This window comes from Mustela lutreola, chromosome 6, assembly GCF_030435805.1.
Source record: "Mustela lutreola isolate mMusLut2 chromosome 6, mMusLut2.pri, whole genome shotgun sequence".
NCBI lineage: Eukaryota > Metazoa > Chordata > Mammalia > Carnivora > Mustelidae > Mustela > Mustela lutreola.
The window spans coordinates 8,063,138-8,089,190 of record NC_081295.1 but is presented as its reverse complement, the minus strand read 5'-3'; the positions used below and the strand labels follow the sequence as shown (position 1 = coordinate 8,089,190).

The 26,053-nt window shown below is 40.0% G+C and overlaps 1 pseudogene; it reads right to left on the bottom strand.

The window, feature by feature from the left end:
• Positions 1-3,088: 3,088 nt before the first annotated feature.
• Positions 3,089-3,461, bottom strand: LOC131833078 (large ribosomal subunit protein eL39-like; annotated as a pseudogene).
• Between the last annotated feature and the right edge of the window lie 22,592 nt (positions 3,462-26,053).

Below are 26,053 nucleotides of genomic sequence, written 5' to 3'. Positions count from 1 at the left end.
TGGGCAGAAGATATGAACAGACACTACTCCAATGAAGACATACAAATGGCTATCAGGCATTGAAAAAATGATCATCACTAGCCATCAGGGAGATTCAAATTAAAACCACATTGAGATACCACCTTACACCAGTTAGAATGGCCAAAATTAGCAAGACAGGAAACAACATGTGTTGGAGGGGATGTGGAGAAAGGGGAACCCTCTTCCACTGTTGGTGGGAATGCAAGTTGGTGCAGCCACTTTGGAGAACAGTGTGGAGATTCCTCAAGAAATTAAAAATAGAGCTTCCCTATGACCCTGCCATTGCACTACTGGGTATTTACCCCAAAGGTACAGATGTAGTGAAAAGAAGGGCCATCTGTACCACCAATGTTTATAGCAGCAATGGCCATGGTCACCAAACTGAGGAACGAACCTAGATGCCCTTCAACGGACAAATGGATAAGGAAGATGTGGTCCATATACACTATTGAGTATTATGGTTCCATCAGAAAGTATGAATACCCAACTTTTGTAGCAACATGGATGGGACTGGAAGAGATGATGCTGAGTGAAATAAGTGAAGCAGAGAGTCAATTATCATATGGTTTCACTTATTTGTGGAGCATAACAAATAGCATGGAGGACAACGGGAGATGGAGAGGAGAAGGGAGTTGAGGGAAATTGAAAGGAGAGGTGAACTATAAGAGACTATGGACTCTGAAAAACAATCTGAGGGTTTTGAAGGGGCGGGGGGTGGGAGGTTGGGGGAACCAGGTGGTGGGTATTAGAGATGGCACAGATTGCATGGAGCACTGGGTGTGGTGCAAAAATAATGAATACTGTTACACTGAAAAAATAAAATTTTTTTTAAAAATTTACAAAAAAACACTTTGTATGACAAATTTCAATAATATGATAGTATACAATAAAAATATAATGAATCCTCCATGTCTCCATCACCCAGCTTCGGCAATTATCAGTACAAACCAGTCTTGCTGCACATACCCAACCCAGACATTCTATCAGTTTATTCATAAATACTTTGGTGTGTATTTCACAAAGATCAGGAGTTGGTCTACCATAACCACACCTAAAAATTAACCATTCTTTGATACCACAGTCTCTCTTTGAATTGAGAATAAATCTTTTGAGAGAGCTCCATATAAGTAATTTAAAATATTTTCGAGAGGGCATGGATTGCATGGAGCACTGGGTGTGGTGCAAAAACAATGAATACTGTTATACTGAAAAAAATAAATAAATTTTTTAAAAATTATTAACATAAAAAATAAATAAAAAATAAAATATTTTTAAATTAATGAATATAAATATTGTGTATAAACATAAATACACAATGAAGTAGAACATAAAGTTTGCACAAATTTTTTAGTTTATTTTACTTTTAAAAATTTCTTCAGGGGCACCTGGATGGCTCAGTTTGTTAAGTATAATCATCTCTTCAGCTTGGGTCACAATCCCAGGGTCCTGGGGCCCAGTCCCACATCAGACTCCCTGCTCATAGGGAGTCTGCTTCTCCCTCTACCTCTCCCCCTGCTGTGCACTCTTTCACTCACTCTCTCTTTCTTCCAAATAAATAAATGAAACCTTTAAAAATATTTTTTCTTCAAACAGAGATGCCTGAGTAGTGCAATCAATTAAGCATCTGACCCTTGGTTTCAGCTCAGGTCATGATCTCAGGGTCTTAAAATTGAGCCCCAAGTTGAGCCCCACATCAAGTCCCAGGTGGGACTCCATACACTCAGTATGAGGTTTGCTTAAGATTATCTTTCCCTTTCCCTCTGCACCCCCACTAATGTTCTCTTTCTCTCTCTAAGATGAATAAATAAGCTAAATTTTTTAATTTAAAAAAGATTTCTTCAAACATACATATATAGACTGCTACATAAATATGTAAATATGGTAATATATAAACCATTTTTTTCTTGGACCCCTTTCACCCATTTAACCACATACACTGGTATTCGTTCAATCTGGTATCTACCTTTCTAATTTTTTCTCTAAATTTACACTGGTCTCCTAAGCATTATAGATTATGTGGTAAACAATTAATAAAGTTCCTGTGCTAGTTCCATATAGTTACACTTATAAACATGCACCATGCACATGTGCTGTGAACATATCACAGTTTTCTGATTCTTGATTTTCTCACTCATCACTATCAAGTCCACTGGCATATTTTCCTTCATCCTCTTTAATGCTTGTGTAATACTTTAATCTATCCCATAAACAGCTTGACCACTTCACTGATAGTAAGTATTCCCTTCGTTTACTTTTTTTTCTTGCCGCTATAGACATCCTTACACATGTGTTATTACTACCCAGTGTTTTTATTTCTATAGATTTTGGTTCCTAGAAGTATAACTGTTGGGTCTGGATATGTATATTTATATCCAGAGTACAAATATTTGTTAGGGGAAAAGCCATATAAAGGAGGGATGTTAAGACATGCCAGAGCCATGAAAGGAATATCAAAAAGGGGGTCACATGTGGAATCCTCAGCAGATCTGACTCTTTCCTTATTCCTTCTGCCTAGAGGCATTTAGAGAAATATTTTTCCCTCTATTCTTAGAGTTCTGCATTGTTACTAGAAATGCCTGGACAGATGCTTTCTCTCAACAAATTGGCCTCAAACCTGGCTAACTCTTAAAAAAGCAGATTTTCAAGAAAATGAGAAAACAAGCCACAGACTTGGGAAAAAAACATTTGAAAAACACATATTTGATAAACGACTATTATTAAATGTCTTTTAATTTTTTAACTGAAATTCAATTTAGTTAACTTATAGTGTATTATCAGTTTCAGGGATAGGATTTAGTGATTCATCAGTTGCATATAACACTTAATTATATGCTGTTATCAAAATTATGAGCTGTTATCAAAATTATGCAAAGAACTTTCAAACTCACAACTAAGAAAACAAACAACCCAATTTTTTTTTTTTTTTTTTTACTGCTGAAAGACCTCACATTTATTATCAAGCCAACCCACTGGTGCAGAGGTATAGTAACAGAAAAATCATTTCCCTGATCAAAGGTATCTATTGGCCAGGTAGAAAGGTGTTTACAGGGTGACAGAATAGAACACATGATCTTCAAGGAGCTTAATTAATTAATTAATTAATTACGTGGTGCCAATTAGGTGTGTCATCTCATGATGTGGGACGCCTTAGAGACCCAGCCTTGTTCTCCTCCAGTGCCTCCCCTTGGAGTTGTACCTGATTTTATTACCAGTTTTCATCCAAATCCACTGGGGAATTTGTTAACTCTGCTTTTGTTTCTTGGCCAGGAATTGCTTCATCCTGAAAGTCTTGTGAGAAGACATGGTCAGTAACAGTGAGTGGCACACAGCAGGATGGTGGCAAAAAAGAGAAAGAAGTCAAACAACCCAATTTTAAAATGTACCAAAGATCTGAATAGATACCTCATCAAAGACAATATACAAATGGCAAGCAAACATTGATAAATGCTCCATATCACATGTCATCAGGAAGATACAACTTAAAACAAAGATGAGATGCCACTACATACCTACTAGCATGGCCAAAACCTGGAACACTGACAACACCAAGTGCTGCTGAGGATGTGGACCAACAACAGCTCTCATTCACTTCTGGTGGGCATGCAGTACAGGGCAGCCACTCTGGAAGACCCTTTGGCATCTTCTTACAAAACTAAATATATTCTCACCATACAATCCAGCAATTGCATTCCTTAATATTTACTCAAGAGAAATGAAAACTTATCCCAACATAAAAAACCCACCCTCCAATATTTATGGGAGGTTATTCATAATTGTCAAAACTTGGAAATAACTAAGATGTTGTTCGGTAGGTGAATGGATATATAAACATGGTATGTCCAGGCAATGGAATAGTATTCAGGACTGAAAAGATATGAGACATAAAGCCATGAAGAAACACAGTAGAGGGGGCTAGCAAGATGGCAGAAAAGTAGGAGACGTAAATTTCATCTAGTCCCAGGAATTCAGCTAGTTATCAAACCATTCTGAATACCTATGAACTCAACAGGAGATCAAAGAAAAGAATAGCACAACTCTATGAACAGAAATGCAACCACTTTCTGGCGGTAAGACATGTAGATAAGTGAATCTGAGGTGATATATGGGAAGATAGAACGTGGGGCGGGGGGGAGGTGGTCCATCAGCGGGCTCCCAGCAAGTGATAGAGCAACAGAGCACAAAATCAGAACTTTCAGAAGTCTGCTCTACTGAGGAATGTTGCTCCAGTGGCTAAGCAAGGGATGGAACCTTCGCTGGGACAATGTGGTCTCAGAACCCTAAGTGTCACAGAAAGACCAGGGGTGACTAAGTGTGGTGGAGCTTCCAAGTATCAGAGCAGGAAGGCTGGCTGCAGAGATGGACCCGAAGAGAAGGCTCTCAGCTCAGGGTTGCCATAAACCATGACCCTTGGCACAGTCAGGCCACTACTCTTCAAGCAGGGACCCCACAAGTGGCAGATCTGGGGACACCACTCCACTTCCTCCAACAGGAGGAACAGCATGGGAGGGCACTGTAAGAATCTGCTGGTTTGGAAACTCCAAACAGGGTGATGTGCCAAAGATAGAAACACTTGGTCACAGGCCAGGTGAGCTCAGAGTGCAGCTGGAGACCAGAAAGACAGGAATAATTGACAGTTTTTCTCTAAGGGCTCACTGAGGAGTGGCGCCCTGAGCTCTCAGGTCCACTGTGTTGGAGATTGGGAGGTACGATTTTCATTCTGGCCCACCAAAGCTGTACAGAAAGTATTCAGGGAACAAAAGCTCCCCAGAGCAAACCTGAGCAGATTGCTTATCCTAGCCCCTGGCAAGGGTGATGCAAGTTTGTCTGGGGCAAAGACATTTGAGAATCACAAGAGCCCCCTCTCCCAGAAGATGAGCTAGAACGTCAGCCAAGACCAAGTTTACTGATCAATGAGAACTGCAAATCTCCAGCACTAGGGAAATACAGCACATATAATTCATGCTTTTTTCCCATGATTCTTTTTTTTTCTTTACTTTTTTTTTAGTGTTCCAGAATTCACTTTTTATGCACCACTCCCAGTGCTCCCTGCAATATGTGCCCTCGACAATACCCATCACCAGGCTTCCACCCACCTCCCCTCCCAAACCTTCAGTTAGTTCCTCAGAGTCCAGTCTCTCATGGTTCGTTTCCCCCTCCAATTTCCCCCAACTCCCTTCTCCTCTCCATCTCCCCATGCCCACTGTGTTATTCCTTATGCTACACAAATAAGTAAAACCATATGATAATTGACTCTCTCTGCTTGACTTATTTCATTCAGCATAATCTCTTCCAGTCCCATCCATGTTGATACAAAAGTTGGGTATTCATCCTTTCTGATGGAGGCATAATACTCCATAGTGTATATGGAGCACATCTTCCTTATCCATTCGTCCATTGAAGGGCATCTTGATTCTTTCCACAGTTTGACAACTGTGGTCATTGGTGCTATGAACATTGGGATACAGATGGCCCTTCTTTTCACTACATCTGTAACTTTGGGATAAATACCCAGTAATGCAATTGCAGGGTCATAGGGAAGCTCTATTTTTAATTTCTTAAGGAATCTCCACACTGTTTTCCAAAGTGGCTGCACCAACTTGCATTCCCACCAACAGTGCAAGAGGGTTCCCCTTTCTTCACATCCCCTCCAACACATGTTGTTTCCTGTCTTGTTAATTTTGGCCATTCTAACTGGTGTAAAGCGGTATCTCAGTGTGGCTTTGATTTGAATCTCCCTGATGACTAGTGATGATAAACATTTTTTCACGTGTCTGATAGCCATTTGTATGTCTTCATTGGAGAAGTGTCTGTTTGTGTCTTATGCCCATTTTTTGACGTGATTATGTTTTCTTGGGTGTTGAGTTTGAGGAGTTCTTTATAGATCTTGGATATCAGCCCTTTGTACTGTCATTTGCAAATATCTTCTCCCATTCCGTTGGTGGCCTCTTTGTTTTGCTGACTGTTTCCTTTGCTATGCAGAAGCTTTTGATCTTGATGAAATCCTAAAAGTTCATTTTTGCTTTTGTTTCCTTTGCCTTTGGAGACATATCTTGAAAGAAGGTGCTGTGGCCGATGTCAAAGAGGTTACTGCCTATGCTCTCCCATAGGATTTTGATGGATTCCTGCCTCACATTGAGGTCTTTTATCCATTTCAAGTTTATCTTTGTGTATGGTGTAAGAGAATGGTCAAATTTCATTCTTCTACATATAGCTGTCCAATTTTCCCAGCACCATTTATTGAAGAGACTGTTTTTTTCTCACTGTGTATTTTTTCCTGCTTTGTCGAATATTATTTGACCATAGAGTTGAGGGTCCATATCTGGGCTCTCTACTCTGTTCCACTGGTCTATGTATCTGTTTTTGTGCCAGTACCATGCTGTCTTGGTGATCACAACTTTGTAGTAAAGCTTGAAATCAATCAACATGATGACCCTAATTTTGTGTTTCTTTTTCAACATTTCCTTAGCAATTTGGGGTCTCTTCTGGTTCCATACCAATTTTAGGATTGTTTGCTCCAGCTCCTTGAAAAACGCTGGTGGCATTTTGATTGGAATGGCATTGAAAGTACAGATTGCTCTAGGCAGTATAGACATTTTAACAATGTTTATTCTTCCGATCCATGAACATGGAATGGTCTCCCATCTTTTTGTGTCTTCTTCAGTTTCTTTCATGAGTGTACTGTAGTTCCTCGAGTACAGATCCTTTACCTCTTTGGTTAGGTTTATTCCCAGCTATCTTATGGTTCTTGGCGCTATAGTAAATGGAATCGATTCTCTAATTTCCCTTTCTGTATTTTTATTGTTAGTGTATAAGAAAGCAACTGATTGCTGTACATTGACTTTGTGTCCTGCCACATTACTGAATTGCTGTATGAGTTCTAGTAGTTTGGGGGTGGAATCTTTTAGGTTTTCCATATAAAGTATCCTGTCATCTGTGAAGAGAGAGCTTGACTTCTTCATTGCCAATTTGAATAGCTTTTATTTCTCTTTGTTGTCTGATTGTTGTTGCTGGGACTTCTAATACTATGTTGAACAAGAGTGATGAGAGTGGGCATCCTTGTTGTGTTCCTGATCTCAACGGGAAGGCTGTGAGCTTTTTCCCATTAAGGATGATATTTGCTCTGGGTTTTTCATAGATAGATTTTATGAAGTTGAGGAATGTTCCCTCTATCCCTATATTTTGAAGCATTTTAATCAGGAAGGGATGCTGGATTTTGTCAAATGCTCATTCTGCATCAATTGAGAGGACCATGTGGTTCTTCTCTCTTCTTTTATTGATTTGTCCTACCACATATAAGATACAACAAAGGCAGTCCTAAGGGGGAAATACATAGCCATCCAAGACTCCCTCAAAAAAATTGAAAAATCCAGAATGCACCAGCTCTCTTTACACCTTAAGGAACTGGTGAAACAACAACAAATTAAGCCAAATCCACACACAAGAAGGGATATAATCAAGACTAGAGCAGAGATCAATGAGATAGAAACTAGGGATACAGTAGAACACATCAATGAAACTAGAAGCTGGCTTTTTGAAAGGATCAATAAGATTGATAAACCATTGGCCAAATTAATCCAAAAGAAAAGAGAGAAGACCTGAATTAATGAAATTATGAATTAAAAAGGAGAGATCATAACTAATACCAAGGAAATAGAAACAATCATCAGAAATTATTATCACAGTTATATGCCAATAAGCAACCTAGACAAAATGGATGCATTCCTGGAAAACTATTGACTTTCAAAACTGAATCAGGAAGAAATTGATAACCTGAATAGACCAATATCTAGTAACGAGATTGAAGCAGTGATCAAAAACCGCCCAAAAAAGACAAGACAAGAGCCCAGGACTTGATGGATTCCCTGGGGAAATTCTACCAAACATTCAAAGAAGAAATAATGCCTATTCTCCTGAAGCTGTTTCAAAACACTGAAGCAGAAGGAAAACTCCAGAGTCTTTTTATGAAGCCAGCATTACCCTAATCCCCAAACCAGGCAAAACCCCACCAAAAAGGAGAATTTCAGGCAAATATCCCTGTTGAATATGGATTCCAAGATTCTCAACAAGATCCTAGCTAATAGGATCCAGCAGTACATTAAAAAGCTTATCCACCATGACCAGGTGGGATTTATCCCTGGGTTGCAAGGGTTTTTCTTTTCTTTTTGCCCAGTTTCAGGTCTCTTCTGATCTGCTTAGTATATATTTTTCTGGAGTCACTGTTACCCTTTTAGCATTTTGTTCTCTCATTCATCTATTCCTCTCTGGCAAAATGACAAAACTGAAAAACTCACCTCAATAAAAGAACAAGAAGCAGTACTGACTGCCAAGGACCTAATCAACATGGACATTAGCAAGATGTTAGAACTAGAGTTCAGAACGCTGATTCTCAAGGTGCCAGCTGGGCTCAAAAAAGGCATGGAAGATATTAGAGAAACCCTTTCTGGAGAAATAAAATCTAAACAAGTAAAAATCAAAATGTTTATTAATGAGGTGCAATCAAAAATGGAGGCTCTAACTACTTGGATAAATGAGGCAGAAGAGAGAACTAGTGATATAGAAGACCAAATGGTGGACACTAAAGAAGCTGAGGAAAAGAGAGATAAACAACTACTGGACTATGAGGGAAGAATTCAAGAGGTAAGTGATACCATAAAGTAAAACAATGTTAGAATAATTGGGATCCCAGAAGAAGAAGAAAGTGAGTGGGGGACAGAAGGTACATTGGAGAAAATTTTAGCAGAGAACTTACATAGTTTGGGGAAGGGAACAGGCACCAAAATCCAGGAGGCACAGAGAAACCCCCTTAAAATCAGTAAAAATAGGTCAACACCCTGACATCTAATAATAAAACTTACATATCTCAGAGACAAAGAGAAAACCCTGAAAGGAGCTTGGGACAAGAGGTCTGTAACCTGTAACAGTAGAAATATTAGATTGGCAGCAGACCTATCCACAGAGATCCAAAGACCAGAAAGGACTGGCATGATCTATTCAGGGCATTAAATGAGGAAAATATGTATCCAAGAATACTATACCCAGCTAGGCTGCCATTGAAAATAGGAGAGGTAAAAACCTTCCAGGACAAACAGAAACTAAAAAAAATTGCCATCACCAAACCACCCCTACAAGAAATATTGAAAGGGGTCCTCTAAGCAAGAGAGCCTAAAAGTAACATATACCAGAACAGAATAGAAGCAATATACAGTAACAGTCACCTTACAGGCAATACAATGGCAGTAAATTCATCTTTCAATAGCTACCCTGAATGTAAATGGGCTAAATGACCCAACCAAAAGACACGGGGTATCAGATTGGATTTTTTTTTTTAAAAAGACCCAAAGATTTTATATATATATATATATATATATATATATATATATATGCAAGAGACTCATTTTACACCCAAATACACCTCCAGATTTAAAGTGAGGGGATGGAGAAAATTTTAAAAATAAAGTGAGGGGGTGGAAAATAATTTACCATGCTAATGGACATCAAAAGAAAGGTGGGGTGGCAACCCTTACATCAGATAAATTGGATTTGAAACAAAGACTATAGTAAGAGATGAGGAAGGACACTATATCATACTCAAAGGGTCTGTCCAACAAGAAGATCTAACAATTTCAAATATCTATGCCCCCAACATGGGAGCAGCCAACTATATAAACCAATTAATAACAACAACCAAAGAAACACATCAACAATAATACAATAATAGTAGGGAACTTTAACACCCCCCCTCACTGAAATGGACAGATCGTCCAAGCAAAAGATCAACAAGGAAATAAAGGCCTTAAATGACACACTGAAAACAGATGGACATCACAGATATATTCAGAAAATTCCATCCCAAAGCAACAGAATACACATTCTTCTCTAGCGCACATGGAACATTCTCCAGAATAGACCACATCCTGGGTCACAAATCAGGTCTCAACCAGTATGAAAAGATTGGGATCATTCCTTGCATATTTTCAGACCACAGTGCTCTGAAGCTAGAACTCAATCACAAGAGGAAAATTGGAAAGAACTTGAGTACATGGAGGCTAAATAGCATCCTACTAACGAATGAATGGGTCAACCAAGAAATTAAAGAAGAATTTAAAAAATTCATGGAAACAAATGAAAATGAAAATGAAAACACAACTGTTCAAAATCTGAAGGGAGTTGCGGGAAATTGGAAGGGGAGGTGAACCATGAGAGACTATGGACTCTGAAAAACAATCTGAGGGTTTTGAAGGGGCGGGGTTGGGAGGTCGGGGTACCCAGTGGTGGGTATTATAGAGGGGACAGATTGCATGGAGCACTGGGTGTGGTGCAAAAATAATGAATACTGTTATTCTGAAAATAAATAAAAAATAAATTTTAAAAAAATCTGTGGGACACAACAAAGGCTATCCTGAGAGGACAGTATATAGTGATACAAGCCTTTCTCAAGAAACAAGAAAGGTCTCAAGTACACAACCTAACCCTACACCAAAGGAGCAAGAGAAAGAACAGCAAAGAAAGCCTAAACCCAACAGGAGAAAAGAAATCATAAAGATCAGAGCAGAAATCAATGAAATAGAGACTAAAGAACAGAAGAACAAATCAACAAAACTAGGAGCTGGTTCTTTGAAAGAATTAATAAGATTGATAAACCCCTAGCCAGACTTATCCAAAAGAAAAGATAAAGGGCCCAAATCAATAAAATCATGAATGAAAGGGGAGAGATCAACTTGAAGAACAGTGTGGAGATTCCTTAAGAAATTAAAAATAGAGCTTCCCTATGATCCTGCAATTGCACTAATGGGTATTTACCCCCAAAATACAGATGTAGTGAAAAGAAGAGCCATCTGTACCCCAATGTTCATAGCAGCAATGGCCACAGGTGCCAAACTGTGGAAAGAACCAAGATGCCCTTGGTTCTTGGTTCTGGATAAGGAAGATGTGGTCCATATACACTATGGAATATTATGCTTCCATCAGAAAGGATGAATACCCAATTTTTGTAGCAATATGGACGGGACTGGAAGAGATGATGCTGAGTGAAATAAGTGAAGCAGATAGAGTCAATTATCATATGGTTTCACTTATTTGTGGAGCATAACAAATAACATGGAGGACATGGGGAGATGGAGAGGAGAAGGGAGTTGAGGGAAATTGGAGGAAGAGATGAACCATGAGAGACTATGGACTCTGAAAAACAATCTGAGGGTTTTGAAGGGACAGGAGGTGGGAAGTTGGGCCAGCCTGGTGATGGGTATTGTGGAGGGTACGTATTGCGTGGAGCACACGGTGTGGTGCATAAAAAATGAATTCTAGGGCATTGAAAAGTAATTTTAAAAAATAAAAAAATTTTTTAAAAAGAAAGAGGAGAGATCATAACCAACACCGAAGAAATACAATTATAAGAACATATTATGAGCAATTACATGCCAGCAAATTTGACAATCTGGAAGAAATGGATGCATTCCTAGAGACATATAAACTATGAAAACTGAACCAGGAAGAAAGAGAAAACTTGAACAGACCCATACCCAGTAAGGATATTGAAACAGTCATCAAAAATCTCCCAACAAACAGGAGCCCAGGGCCAGATGGCTTCTCAGGGGAATTCTACCAAACATTTAAAGAAGAATTAATCCCTATTCTCCTGAAACTGTTCCAAAAAAAATAGAAATGGAAAGAAAACTTCCAAACTCATTTTATGAGGCCAGCATTACCTTGATCCCAAAACCAGACAAAGACCCCATCAAAAAAGAGAATTACAGACCAATATCCTTAATGAACACAGATGCGAAAATTCTTGCCAAAATACTAGCCAATAGGATCCAACAGTACATAAAAAGGATTATTCACCACCACCAACTGGGATTTATTCCTGGGCTGCAAGGTTGGTTCAACAACCACAAATCAATCAATGTGATACACTTACATTAATAAAAGAAAGAACAAGAACCATATGATACTCTCAATAGATGCTGAAAAAGCATTTGACAAAGTACAGCATCCTTTCTTGATCAAAACTCTTCAAAGTGTAGGGATAGAGGGTACATACCTCAATATCATCGAAGCCACCTACAAAAAACCCACAGCAAATACCATTCTCAATGGGGGAAAACTGAGAGCTTTTCCCCTAAGGTCAGGAACACAGCAGGGATATCCACTATGACCACTGCTATTCAACAAAGTATTAGAAGTCCAAGCCTTGGCAATCAGATGAAAAAAGAAATAAAAGGCATCCGAATTGGCAAAGAAGAGGTCAAACTTTCATTCTTTGCAGATGATATGATACTTTATGTGGAAAACCCAAGACTCCATTCCAAAACTGCTAGAACATGTATAGGAATTCAGTAAAGTGTCAGGATATAAAATCAATGCACAGAAATCAGTTGTATTTCTATACACCAACAGCAAGACAGAAGAAAAAGAAAGTAAGGAGTTGATCCCATTTACAACTTCACCCAAAACAATAAGATACCTAGGAATAAAGCTAACCAAAGAGGCAAAGAATATGTACTCAAAAAATTATAAAGTGCTCATGAAAGAAATTAAGGAGGACACAAAGGAATGGAAAAATGTTCCATGCTCATGGATTGAAAGAACAAATATTGTGAAAATTTGTAAACTATGTAAAGCAATGTATATGTTTAATGCAATCCCTATCAAAATACCATCCATTTTTTCAAATAAATGGAACAAATAATCCTAAAATTTTAAATGGGGCCAGAAAAGACCCCGAATAGCCAGAGGAATGTTGAAAAGAAAGCCAAAGTTGGTGGCATCACAATTCCAGACTTCAAGCTCTATTACAAAGTTGTCATCATCAAGACAGTATGGTACTGGCACAAAAACAGACACATAGATCAATAGAATGGAATAGAGAGCCCAGAAATAGACCCTCAACTCTATGGTCAACTAATCTTTGACAAAGCAGGAAAGAATGCCCAATGGAAAAAAGACAGTCTCTTCAACAAATGATGTTGGGAAAATTGGACAGCCACATGCAGAAAAATGAAACTGGACCATTTCCTTACACCACACATGAAAATAGACTCAAAATGGATGAAAGATTTCAATGTGAGACAGGAACCCATCAAAATCCTTGAGGAGAACACAGGCAACAACATCTTCAACCTCATCTGCAACAACTTCTTCCTAGAAACATCACCGAAGGCAAGGGAAGCAAGGGAAAAAATGAACTATTGGGACCACATCAAGATCAAAAGCTTTTGCACAGCAAGGGAAACAGTCAACAAAACCAAAAGACAACTGACAGCATGGGAGAAGATATTTGCAAATGACATATCAGATAAAGGGCTAGTACCCAAAATCTATAAAGAACTTATCAAAAAAAAAAAAAAAAGAACTTATCAAACTCAACGCCCAAATAACAAATAATCCAATCAAGAAATGGGCAGAGGACATGAACAGACATTTCTGCAAAGACGACATCCAAATGACCAAAAGACACATGAAATCAATCAGCATCAAGGAAATACAAATTAAAACCACAATGAGATACCACCTCACGCCAGCCAGAATGGCTAAAATTAACAAATCAGGAAATGACAGATGTTGGCGAGGATGTGGAGAAAGGGGAACCCTCCTGCACTGTTGGTGGGAATGCAAACTGGTGCAGAGACTCTGGAAAACAGCATGGAGGTTCCTCAAAAAGTTGAAAATAGAGCTACCCTACACCCAGCAATCACACTACTGGTATTTACCCTAAAGATACAAACGTAGGGATCTGAAGGGGCACGTGCACCCAAATATTTATAGCAGCAATGTCCACAATAACCAAACTATGGGAAAAACATAGATGTCCATCAACAGATGAATAGATAAAGAAGATGTGAGATATATTCACACAAACACACAAACACACACACAACACACACACACACAGAGAGAGAGAGAGAGAGAGAGAAGAATACTATGCAGCCATCAAAAGAAACAAAATCTTGCCATTTGCAATGATGTGGATGGAACTAGAGGGTATTATGCTGAATGAAATAAGTCAATCAGAGAAAGACAATTATCATATTATCTCTTTGATATGAGGAATTTGAGAGGCACGGTGGTGGGTTGTGGGGGTAGGGAAGGAAAAAATGAAAAAAATGGGATCAAGAGGAAGACAAACCATAAGGGACTCTAAATCTCACAAAACAAACTAGGGGGTGCTGGGGGTTTGGGGAGGGTATATGCTATGGTGAGTGCTGTGAAATGTGTAAACCTGATGATTCAGACCTATACCCCTGGGACAAGTAATACATTATATGTTAATAAAAAAAATGTTTTAGGATCTATCTTCCAAGTTTCTTATCCTTTTCCACTTGCTTTCCATCTCTTCTTATTTTTGCTCTATGTCAAGATATTTCTTGCCTTTGATTTTCCTAGGATACTGATTCAGATCTCCTGATGATCAGCCTCAGAACAAGGGCAGGGAAACTGGAGTGGGAGCAGAGGATGGAGGGACTATGTTTGCTGGGGGGTCTTCCCAGAGACCCAGCATGAACTCTTAGACAAACTCACTTCAAAGGCAAGTCCAAGCAGCATCAGGAAGCCCCCAAGCATTCTGGCAGTACACATTGTTCTTTCTCTACTGCCTATGGTGTTTGCTTGGGAACAGTTGAGAAATATGGGACCAGTGAAACCTGGAAGAAACAGGGAAGTGAGAATAAGTAGATACACTGAACCAGATGGTTGGAAAACAAAAGATCTTTAGGAGGAATTCTCAGAATGTGACTACCTGATTCAACTGTACTTAGCTAGTCAGATTCGTGTGTCTGCTCGGGCTGCTTTCACAAAGTAACAGACTGGGCAGCTTAAAGAACATTTATTTCTCACAGTTCTAGAGGCTGGCAATCCAAAATCAAGGTGCCAGCCAATTCAGCTCCTGTGAAAGCCTTCTTTCCTGGCTTGCCTTCTGTCTCAGTGCTCACGTCGGAAAGACAGCTTTCTCTCTTCCTTTTCTTACAAACCACTAATGACATCATGAGGGCCCAACCTCATGACCTTAAACCTAATCCTAATTACTTCCAAAGGGCTTCGTCTCCATATGCCATCCCACTAGGTGTTAGGGCTTCAGTACATGAATTGATTGGGGCAGGGGCAGGGGACACAATTCAGTGCCCAGTACAGAATTGCAGCCCACTGCTACATAACAAACTCCCAACTTTCAGTGGCTTAATATTGCAGAAGTTTATTTCTCACATATATAAAATCCAGCTGGAAGTGGGGTGCGGTTCATGTAGATGTTTAGGCTCTGAGCCGTCTTTGACAGCTGATTCCCAAGGTCATTTGAGGACCCACCATTCTGTCAGCAGAAAGGAGAAAAGATCAGGCTCCTACATGGGAGGTTTTTCTAGGCAAGTCCTGGAAATTATCCACCTTAATTCCACTCAAATTCCATTGGGTCATGTGGCCTTAACCTACCTGCAGGAGAGACGGGGAACTGTAGTCTGACTGTGCACCCAGGAAGAAATGTATACTAACTACACCAAGGTTTAAGCTTGGTGAGCATCTGGCACATCTTCCCAGAAAACCCTATTCATGAAGATATTCTACAAGTGACCCACTAAGATTCACTTCCCCAAACTGTATTAATTACCCAGACCTCCAAAATCAGCATAGGATTACTCAGATTTCGACTTTTAACAGAACACATGTTTTATAAGTTTCCTCCTTGTTGTCAGCTTCAAGGTAAGTTTTGAATTTATAAAATTAATGCAATTAAAATCCTAAATAATAAATGTTTTCAACAAGTAGGGTATTATTTATAGGACTTATTAAAAGTTTCATAACAGGGCGCCTGGGTGGCTCAGTGGGTTAAGCTGCTGCCTTCGGCTCGGGTCATGATCTCAGGGTCCTGGGATCGAGTCCCACATCGGGCTCTCTGCTCGGCAGGGAGCCTGCTTCCTTCTCTCTCTCTCTCTCTCTCTCTCTCTCTCTCTCTCTGCCTGCCTCTCAGTGTACTTGTAATTTCTCTCTGTCAAATAAATAAAATCTTTAAAAAAAAATAAAAAAGATTTAAAAAAAAAAATAAAAAAAAATAAAAGTTTCATAACATACAGTGGGCCTCTGGCTATATCCCATCACTATAAAAAGGAGGAACATTAGGTCCACCAGAGCAGCTGTTCAAGCAGCCAACTTTTCTCAGAAAATGCAACAGGACCATCATCATCAGAGAAGGTAGACCAATGACATAGGCTTATGTCATAAACAGAAGGTCAGCAGCCTTGCTGTCTTTTGACCCTGGGTGCATAAGAACAGCATTTCAGGGCCCCTGTCTGGTAGATAAGCCAGTAGGTCCACATTCAAAGACTGCATGCCAGAGAGGCCCCTTAGATCATCCCTTTCAATGGGGGCCAGTAGGGTATCTGGATCAATATCCCTTGTCTCTAGATTTTATCTTCAAGATATTACTCAAATCCACCTCTTCTCCCCATCTCTGCCTCTGCCATCTTCATCCCAGCCGCCATCAGCTCATCTCTCACCTGGCCCACACAGGCCTTCCAAATGGTTCCCTATGCTCACCTCCCCTCTTCTCATCCATTCCTTGTCACAAATTAAATACTGCCGCTATTTCCCATTGCTCTTAGAAAGCAAAACTCCAAACATGGCCTACCAGGGCCCACGTGGCTCCTTCCTACCTGTGTCCCCCTCCCCCTCCACAGCCCACTGGGCTCCAGCCACACGGGCCCTTTCTGTCCCACAAGCTCTTCCCTTCACCTAGTACACTACTCCCTCCTTCCCACCTCCTGACCTCTGCTTGAACCTCATCTCCTAGCAGAACACTCTTAACATCGTTAAGTAGGTATAGGAGATCAGAATTTACTACCTCAAAATAGGTCTCTTTGGCATAAGGATTATTTTAGGCTGATTATTTTTAAGAAACTGCAAACACAGGAGAAACTCTAGAAATCAAGTCAAAATTACCCTTTATAAGGGACATTTGTGTGTGTAAGGGGACTCTCTCTGCTGTACTAGGAAGGGGATGATGACTCTAAGCCCCTAGAAACTCTCACCAGTGGAGAAGACAGCAACTTAAATCTGCATAACAAACTTGTCATCGTTTATTGTGCTTTTCTTGGTCACCTGATCACCTCCCATAACCATCCCCACCCCCCACATTTTATTTTGTCTTTAGAGGAAGATGATACTTAAAGTGATGACTTTGGGGGCACCTGCATGGCTCAGTGGGTTAAGCATCTGCCTTTGTTACAGTTCATGATCTCAGGGTCCTGGGATTCAGCCCCAAGTCAGGTTCCTTGCTCAGTGGGGAGTCTGCTTTTCCCTCTCCCTCTGCCCCTCCCCACTGCTCCCTATCTCAAATAAATAAGTAAATAAATAATCCTAAAAAAATAAAAATAAAGTGATGGCTTTAGCCATTTTAGAGAGTTTTTCTGGGTGTCTCCCCGTGTATATGTAGGGGAAGAAAGTTTTCTTCTGCCCTTCAAGGTCTTCCAGCTGGACTAAATATTAAATTTTACATGAGACGTGCTAAAGGAGAAAAAAACCCGACATTTTATTACATGCACAAGAAGACCCAATGAAATTGAGCCCTAAGGAAATAACCGAGGCAGACAGTTTTTATACGTTTTAAACAAAGAGACAATAAATTTGTAAAGAATTAACAGAGTAATGAAAGAGGTATTTGGGAGTTTTAATTAGTAGGGAATTCTAAGCAAATTTCGGTTGAGGTAGTAGAATAGAGGAAAATAAGGTCTGTTTCTACAGCTTTCTTGGCTTTAAACTCCAGATCTCTGGGGTTAGGAATATCTTTTTACTTCTTAGTACAGGAAGGGTATTTTTCATATGGGAGATTTGTTTCCTGCTTTCCAGGGGGCAGAGGAGGGTTTGAGTGTTCTAGCAGCCGGCTGTTTCTTAAGTAATTTTTATTTAAAATAATCAAAAAATAAAATAATCAATGTGCCAAGACTTTTGTAGACAGCCTCCCCTTGGCCTCTGCATATACATGTTAATAAACTTTTGTTTTTCTCCTGTTAATGTGTCCTGTACCAATTTAATTATTAGACCAGCCAAGAAGAGAAATTTTCTGCTCCTACTTATAACCTCCTAGGCTCTATTACACAGTGGATGTCCCTTTTGCCACACATACTGATTTGGGACATATTGGGTAGATATTACAATTGCCACTACCCCTATAGAGGGTAAGTTCCCAGCAGGCATTGAACTCCAGCTGTCAGGCAAGTTGTCTGGCACAGAGCAGGTCAATAGTAAGAATGTGCTAGAAAAATTAAACAAGGACAGAAGTGCACATGAATATTTCTCTACTTTTTACAAAGTGCTTTTGTACGATGTATGACGTGACTTTCATAACTTCACTTTCAAGTGGATTTTAGCACTTCCTTTCTAGAGATAAGAAAGCTTAGTGTTGGGGCGCCTGGGTGGCTCAGTGGGTTAAAGCCTCTGCCTTCAGCTCAGATCATGATCCCAGGGTCCTGGGATCGAGCCCCGCATCGGGCTCTTTCCTCAGCAGGGAGCCTGCTTCCCTTCCACTCTCTCTGCCTACCTCTCTGCCTACTTGTGATCTCTGTCAAATACACAAATAAAATCTTTTAAAAAATTTTTAAAAAAGAAAGCTTAGTTTCATTTTACTCCTCTGTGGGTTTTTAAAATGCTATTTTATGATTCCTGTTCTTTGTCCTTTATATTTGTCTTTATCCCTTGGGGATTTGCTCTCCTGTCCTTTCCCTTACTTTTCAGTTGAAACTCGGCTCACTGATCTATGAACCTTTTTTGATGTACACATTTAAAGCCAAAAGTTTCCCTGTATATATATTGTTTCAGCTACATCCCACAATTTTTGGTAGTGGTTTTATTGTTATTCACTTCAAAATATTTGAATTCGCTATTATGAGACTTTCTTTGAACTATGAATCTTTCAGAAGTGTTTGTTGAATGTGTTACTTACATAACACATTTTGTATATCTTTTGCATTGTTGCTTTCACATTTTGTTGTATTTTGGTCAGACTTTTTATTATTGATGATGCTAATCTTTTGGATTTGTTGAGATTTATGGTCAAGTATGTCACCAGCTTTTTTTTTTTTTTTTTTTTTTCAGATTTATTTATTTTAGAGAGAAGGTGGGAGGGGCAGAGGGAGAGGGTGAGAGAGAGTGTCAAGCAGATTCCCTGCCAAGCATGGAGCCCAACTCGGGGCTCAATCCCAGGACCCTTAGTTCATGACCTGAGCCAAAACCAAAAGTCAGAGGTGACTGTGCCTCCCAGGCACCCTATGACTAGCTATTTTTAAATGTCCCTGGAGTGCTTGAAGACTGAAAATTATGCCTGAGAAGGCCCAGGTTGACAGTGGCAACATGGGGGAAGGGACACCTGAGCCACTGTCAGGAGGGACGAGGGTCTGCATCTAGGCTGGCAGTGAAGTACGGCTGAGGGAGTAGAGGATCCTCAGGGCATTCTGAAATGTCATCTGGGGACAATACTACCCATCTCACTGTGTCACTACTATTGTTTCTAATTAATTCCATGAATTCATCAGGGTGTTTGAGGTTACTTTGAAAGGAAGCATTGGAGAAGTGGGTGGTTTTCTCCTTTCATTGTTAGGTGACTAATGGAGCAATCTTGTTTTGCTTTCTGGCATGAGACCCTGTGAATAGTTTAAGAAAGAATAGAGACCTTTTCATTCAACCCAGAACCTCTGTTTTTTAAACTCCTCAGGAGCTCCCGGAAGGAAAGCACCTCCGCAGCTCTCCTCCACCCAAGCAAGAAAACAGGAACTCCACGTGTGGGACACATGCACCACATAAAATGGAGATGTTAATTTCATTCACAATTTTTAAAGCATGACCTCAAAAATCCTCAGAAAATGAAGCTAATGGCCCATGTGTTCACCTTCACCTTCATCATTACAAGACCAAAAAGAAACATCTTTTCATGAAATTCAACCCTTTGGGTTCTGGAGGCTGCACAGCACTGGGAGGCCCTCCTAGGGTGGATCCTGCAGTGGGAACTGCCATAACTCCAGAGACAAAGGATGTCACCAAAGTCAGGAGGAAAATTCAGCAAAGAGGAAGGCAAGGTACCGCCCAGACACATTGGCACCAGGCTGGATGGGCTTTCAAGTGCCAAACCCTGACTGGAGCAGGATTTCCTGTGTTCCCAGAATCTCACTCACCCTCATGATTGTGGGTACGAGACAATGTGTGCATCTAGAAGGACACACATGCTCATATCACAGTGAGAATTATGGGTTTTTTTTTAAGATTTTATTTATTGATTTGTCAGAGAGAGAGCACAAGCAGGGGGAGCAGCAGTCAGAGCAGGCAGAGGGAGAAGCAGGCTCCTCTGCTGAGCAAGAAGACCCATGTGGGACTCGATCCCAAGATCCTGGGATCATGACCCAAGCTGAAGGCAGCAGCTTAACCTACTGAGCCACCCAGGCGTCCCAGTGAGAATTATGTTTAATCAGTCAGAGATATAATGACCTCATGATTACTAAAAATAGGGTTCAAATCAAATGAATCCACTAGTGCAGAAACCATACCTTCTGACTGAAATATTCCTTTTTCAGTTGTCAGTTTCTAATTTGTCATTACTTCTTCCAAAAACCATGCAAGCTGAAAGTTTGATCGCAACCAGTTACTTCTGAAGGAATCATGGCCTTAATGCCCTTGTTTGTTAAAAATGCTGCAACACACCCAACATATCATTCAAATTTTTGCATGCATCTACTCTACCTATGAGACTGAGCCAAGAACAGAGTAATGTAAACAATACATAAACACATGAGAATGTCAATAACGATGCCAAACAATGAATGTTGGAGGTGCAAAAGAAATCTGTTTACCTCTTACACTGCTGATGAGAATGCAAGCTGGTGCAGCCACTCTGGAAAACAGTATGGAGCTTCCTCGGGTTGTTGAAAAGAGAGCTACTGGGTATTTGCCTCAAAGACACAAATGTAGTGATCCTAAGGGCCATGTTGCACCCCAGTGTTTATAGAAGCAATGTCCACAATAGCCAAACTGTAAAAAGACCCAAGATGTCCATTAACAGATGAATGGGTAAAGAAGATGATATATTTATAGATAGATAGATGATAGATAGATAGATGATAGATACACAAACATACAATACACACAATAGAATACTGCTCAGCCATCAAAAAAAATGAAATTTTGCCACTTGCAATCATGTGGTTGGAACTAGAGGGTATGATGCTAAGCAAAATAAATCCAACAGACAAAGAAAATTATCATATGATCTCACTCATATGTGGAATATAAGAAAACAGGGTCATAGGGGAAGGGAGGGAACAAGACAAAATCAGAGAGGGAGACAAACCATAAGAGGTTTTTTAAAAAGATTTTATTTATCAATTTGACAGACAGAGATCACAAGCAAGATCCCCAGTGAGCAAAGACCCCGATGCGGGGCTCAATCCCAGGACCCTGAGATCATGGCCTGAGCTGAAGGCAGAAACTTTAACCCACTGAGCCACCCAAGCACCCCAAGAGATTCTGAAACATAGGAAACAAACTGAGTATTGCAGGGACCTTAGGGCAGTAAAGCAGAGAAGAGAGGAGGTAGGGCAGCAGATCAATTCTTCCTATGTATTAATTCCATCACTGGTTGGCTCTGGTCTCAGGTAGTGAAACTTACCTTTAAGAAACTTTATTGACACTGTTCAGATTTCTTGACTTTATACATCCATCATTTCATCTGCCCTGGAATGTTTTCTACTAGGCTCTCTGATTTTCCAACTTCTCCCTTTTTTAGGGTTCATATCAAGACTCATCTGTCTCATAAGACTTTTGATCTCTCCCTCCAGGCAACACTGCTGACTCTCTGTGCTGAACTCAAGATTGTATCTTTCCCAGCTCTATTTGCAAATTAAACACATTTCCTTTTAAAAAAAATAAATTTCTATTTATTTTCTTTTTTTTGAACCTCTTTATTTTCTTATTTATTTATTTATTAGTTTGGGAGTAGGAAAAGAATAAATCAAACAAGATGGGATAGTGAGGGAGACAAACCATAAGAGATTCAATTTTTTAAAAAAAAAAAGATTTTATTTATTTATTTGACAGAGAGAGATCACAAGTAGGCAGAGAGGCAGGCAGAGAGAGAGAGGGAAGCAGGCTCCCCACCAAGCAGAGAGCCTGATGCTCGATCCCAGAACCCTGAGATCATGACCAGAGCCGAAGGCAGAGGCTCAACCCACTGAGTCCCCCAGGTGCCCTTTCTTTTTTATTTTTATTTAATTATTTTTAAAAATTAAATTCAGTTAACATATAATGTATTAATTTCAGAGGTAGACTTTAGTGATTCATCAGCTGCATATAACACCCAGTGCTCATTACATCACAAGCCCTCCTAGTGCCCATCAGCCATAGTCTCTCATGGTTCACCTCCCCTTCCAATTTCCCTCAACTCCCTTCTCCTCTCCATCTCCCCATGTCCCCATGTACAGATGGCCCTTCTTTTCACTACATCTGTATCTTTGGGGTAAATACCCAGTAGTGCAATGGCAGGGTCATAGGGAAGCTCCATTTTTAATTTCTTGAGGAATATCCACACTGTTCTCCAAAGTGGCTGCACCAACTTGCATTCCCACCAACAGTGGAAGAGGGTTCCCCTTTCTCCACATCCCCTCCAACACATGTTGTTTCCTGTCTTGCTAATTTTGGCCATTCTAACTGGTGTAAGGTGGTATCTCAATGTGGTTTTAATTTGAATCTCCCTGATGGTTAGTGATGATGAGCAGTTTTTCATGTGTCTGATAGCCATTTGTATGTCTTCATTGGAGAAGTGTCTGTTCATATCTTCTGCCCATTTTTTGATATGATTGTCTGTTTTGTGTGCTCTGAATTTGAGGAGTTCTTTATAAATCCTGGATATCAACCTTTTGTGTGTACTGTCATTTGCAAATATCTTCTCCCATTCCATGGGTTGCCTCTTTGTTTTGTTGACTGTTTTCTTTGCTGTGCAGAAGCTTTTGATCTTGATGAAGTCCCAAAAATTCGTCTTCACTTTTGTTTCTTTGCCTTTGGAGACATAACTTGAAAGAAGTTGCTGTGGCTGATATCGAAGAGGTTACTGCTTATGTTCTCCTCTAGGATTCTGACGGATTCCTGTCTCATGTTGAGGTCTTTTATCCATTTTGAGTTTATCTTTGTGTACGGTGTAAGAGAATGGTCGAGTTTCATTCTTCTACATATAGCTGTCCAGTTTTCCCAGCACCATTTATTTAAGAGACTGTCTTTTTTCCACTGTTTTGTTTGTTTGTTTGTTTTGTCAAAGATTATTTGACCATAGAGTTGAGGGCCCATATCTGGGCTCTCTACTCTGTTCCACGGTCTATGTGTCTGTTTTTATGACAGTACCATGCTGTTTTGGTGATCACAGCTTTGTAGTAAAGCTTGAAATCAGTTAACATGATGCCCCCAGTTGTATTTTTGTTTTTCAACATTTCTTTAGCGATTTGGGATCTCTTCTGATTCCATAAAAGTTTTTGGATTATTTGCTCAAGCTCTTTGAAAAATACCAATGGAATTTTGATTGGAATGGCATTAAAAGTATAGATTGCTCTAGGCAGTATAGACATTTTAACAATATTTATTCTTCCGATCCAAGAGCATGGAATGGTCTTCCATCTTTTTGTGTCTTCTTCAATTTCTTTCATGAGTGTTCTGTAGTTCCTCGAGTACAGTTCCTTTACCTCTTTGGTTAGGTTTATTCCCAGCTATCTTATGGTTCTTGGTGCTCTAGTAAATGGAATCAATTCTCTAATTTTCCTTTCTGTATTTCCATTGTTAGTGTATAAGAAAACCACTGATTTCTGTACATTGACTTTGTATCCTGCCACGTTGCTGAAGGATAAATCTTTTATTTGTTTTTATTTTATTTTATTTTAGAGAGAGGATGTGTGAGAATGTGTGAGGGAGAGCACTGGTTGTGGGGGAGGGAAAGAGAGAAATAGACTCTCCACTGACCAGGAATCTGGCTGCCACCAGGCTCAGTCTCTGGACCCTGGAATCAGGACTGAATACAGATTCTTAACAGGTGAGAATGACAGGTGCCCCAGAAGGATCATTTTTTAAAATAAACTTTTATACTCCATCATATTACAGCAGAAGGAGCTTCTAGGGACAAGAATGTTAATGCTATGTGACACAGAGGGATATCAAAACCCAAGTTTAATTTCTCTCTCTGACACAGAAGAAGACACTACAGGACAGACAGTCAGGCAAAAGTGGTAGAGGGTCAAGCTGTCCTTTCAACACACAACACAAAGCGGTTCTGGTCATTTTCCTCCATTCCAGAGACAACCAGAACAGTCACTTTCTCCCCCTGGCTGGCCACATCCTATCACTCTGTAAGAAATAAGCACCTGCCACTTAAGAGATAATAGGCAAAATCAAGTTTTTTCATACATCACCAAGTGATTTCATGTGCAAAGCCAATGATAATAGCATTAAACCTGAGCTTGATCTTTCACAGTTGAGGTAACTTTGAGAATTTTCCCATTTTTGTGTAGCCTACTTTTCTGTAGGCTACTCCTTCTCCTTTTGTGTAGCCTACTAGGACAAAAGGCCAACTATCATGTTTGGAACAAAAAGCCCCTGAGAAAATGAAGATCAATTTTTTTAGCTATTTCTTTCATGTCATTCAATTACTGGTGCTTTGCTTAATTTTCAAGCACTGTTTCATATCTCCCAAAAAAAAAAAAAATGTTGTTAATTTTTATTCTTCACACCTGAGAAAATTCCGGAATTTAACTCTGTGGTTCAGTTCCCTGGTTTGTTGCAAAGACCTCTGACTAACCTTAAAAACACATAAAATATGCATTGTATTTCAGAATTAACCAATAGTCTACGGTCAATTCTCTAATACAAACCTGCCATTAGCCCTTTAATCTTAGCAGAAAGTTTTTCTAAAGGTAATTTGAAATCATGAAGTATTTTGTTGGCTAATTTTTTTTTCCAGCTTTCCGTTTTGAAAATGTTCAGGCCTAGAGTGAAATGACAAATGACGCACTGACTACCTTTCTACTCTTCACCTAGAAGTACTGCGTTAACACTTGGTCACTTTTGTTTGATCAAGAAGTACTTCAGTTTGTAGTCTCCATGGCATGGTCCTTGGAAAGGGTACAATGAGCCTCCTTTAGACCAAGACCCTCTTGTTTCATGGCAGAGCGGGTATTTGCCTAGACAGTAGGTATGGTGACATGTCTATGATCCTCTCCCCAGTGAAGTTTGACTGCTGTTTCTGAATTAAGAGCCAAGGGAGATTAGCTGCACAAAAGCAAATATTGCACTTATGCATGCATACTTAAGAAAATGTCAATAAATTCAGCAAATACAAAGTTTCTTTTCATTTACTGGTGTCCATGAAAAGCAAAACTCTTCTTTAAACATTTTCACGTGTCATACATTGATTCACCAAACACCCATGAAATCCATGTTCCTACAGTGGGGTGCCCCGTTCTGGACACTGGGGCACCGCCCTGCACAGAGGAGGCTGAGATCTCACGAGCTCCCCATAGAGGGCGCGGGGACCAACAACAAACTAGTACAGAAATGTCACAAGGGGACACGTGCTCTGGGCGGAAATCAAGTAGGGTTAATATGTAGGGCCAGGTTAGTGACTCCAGCTGATTCCTCTGGGACCAGAGAACAAGCAAATAAAAAGACCATTAGCAAGTGAGGTCCCAGATGCGAACAGGCTGCTTGTGCTGAAGATAAGGAACAGAGGAAGGGGTAAGAGATGAGGTCAGAGATAGCGGGGCCAGATGTCAGGCCTCCTTGACCTTCCTGCAGTTTGGATTTTATCCCAACTTCAGAGAAAAATCAGTAAGAGATACAGAAGAGCACAATCTGAATTAGGTTTCAAAAGATCCCTCTGGCCACTATGTGAAAAGGTGACTATAGGGCTAGTACTAGGTCCTTAAAGCTGCAGGAGCAAAGTAACACAAAGTGGGGTGCTTCAAACAGCAGAATCTGATTGTGTCACGGTTCTGGAGGCCAGAAGTCCCAAGTCATGATGTTGACAGTGATA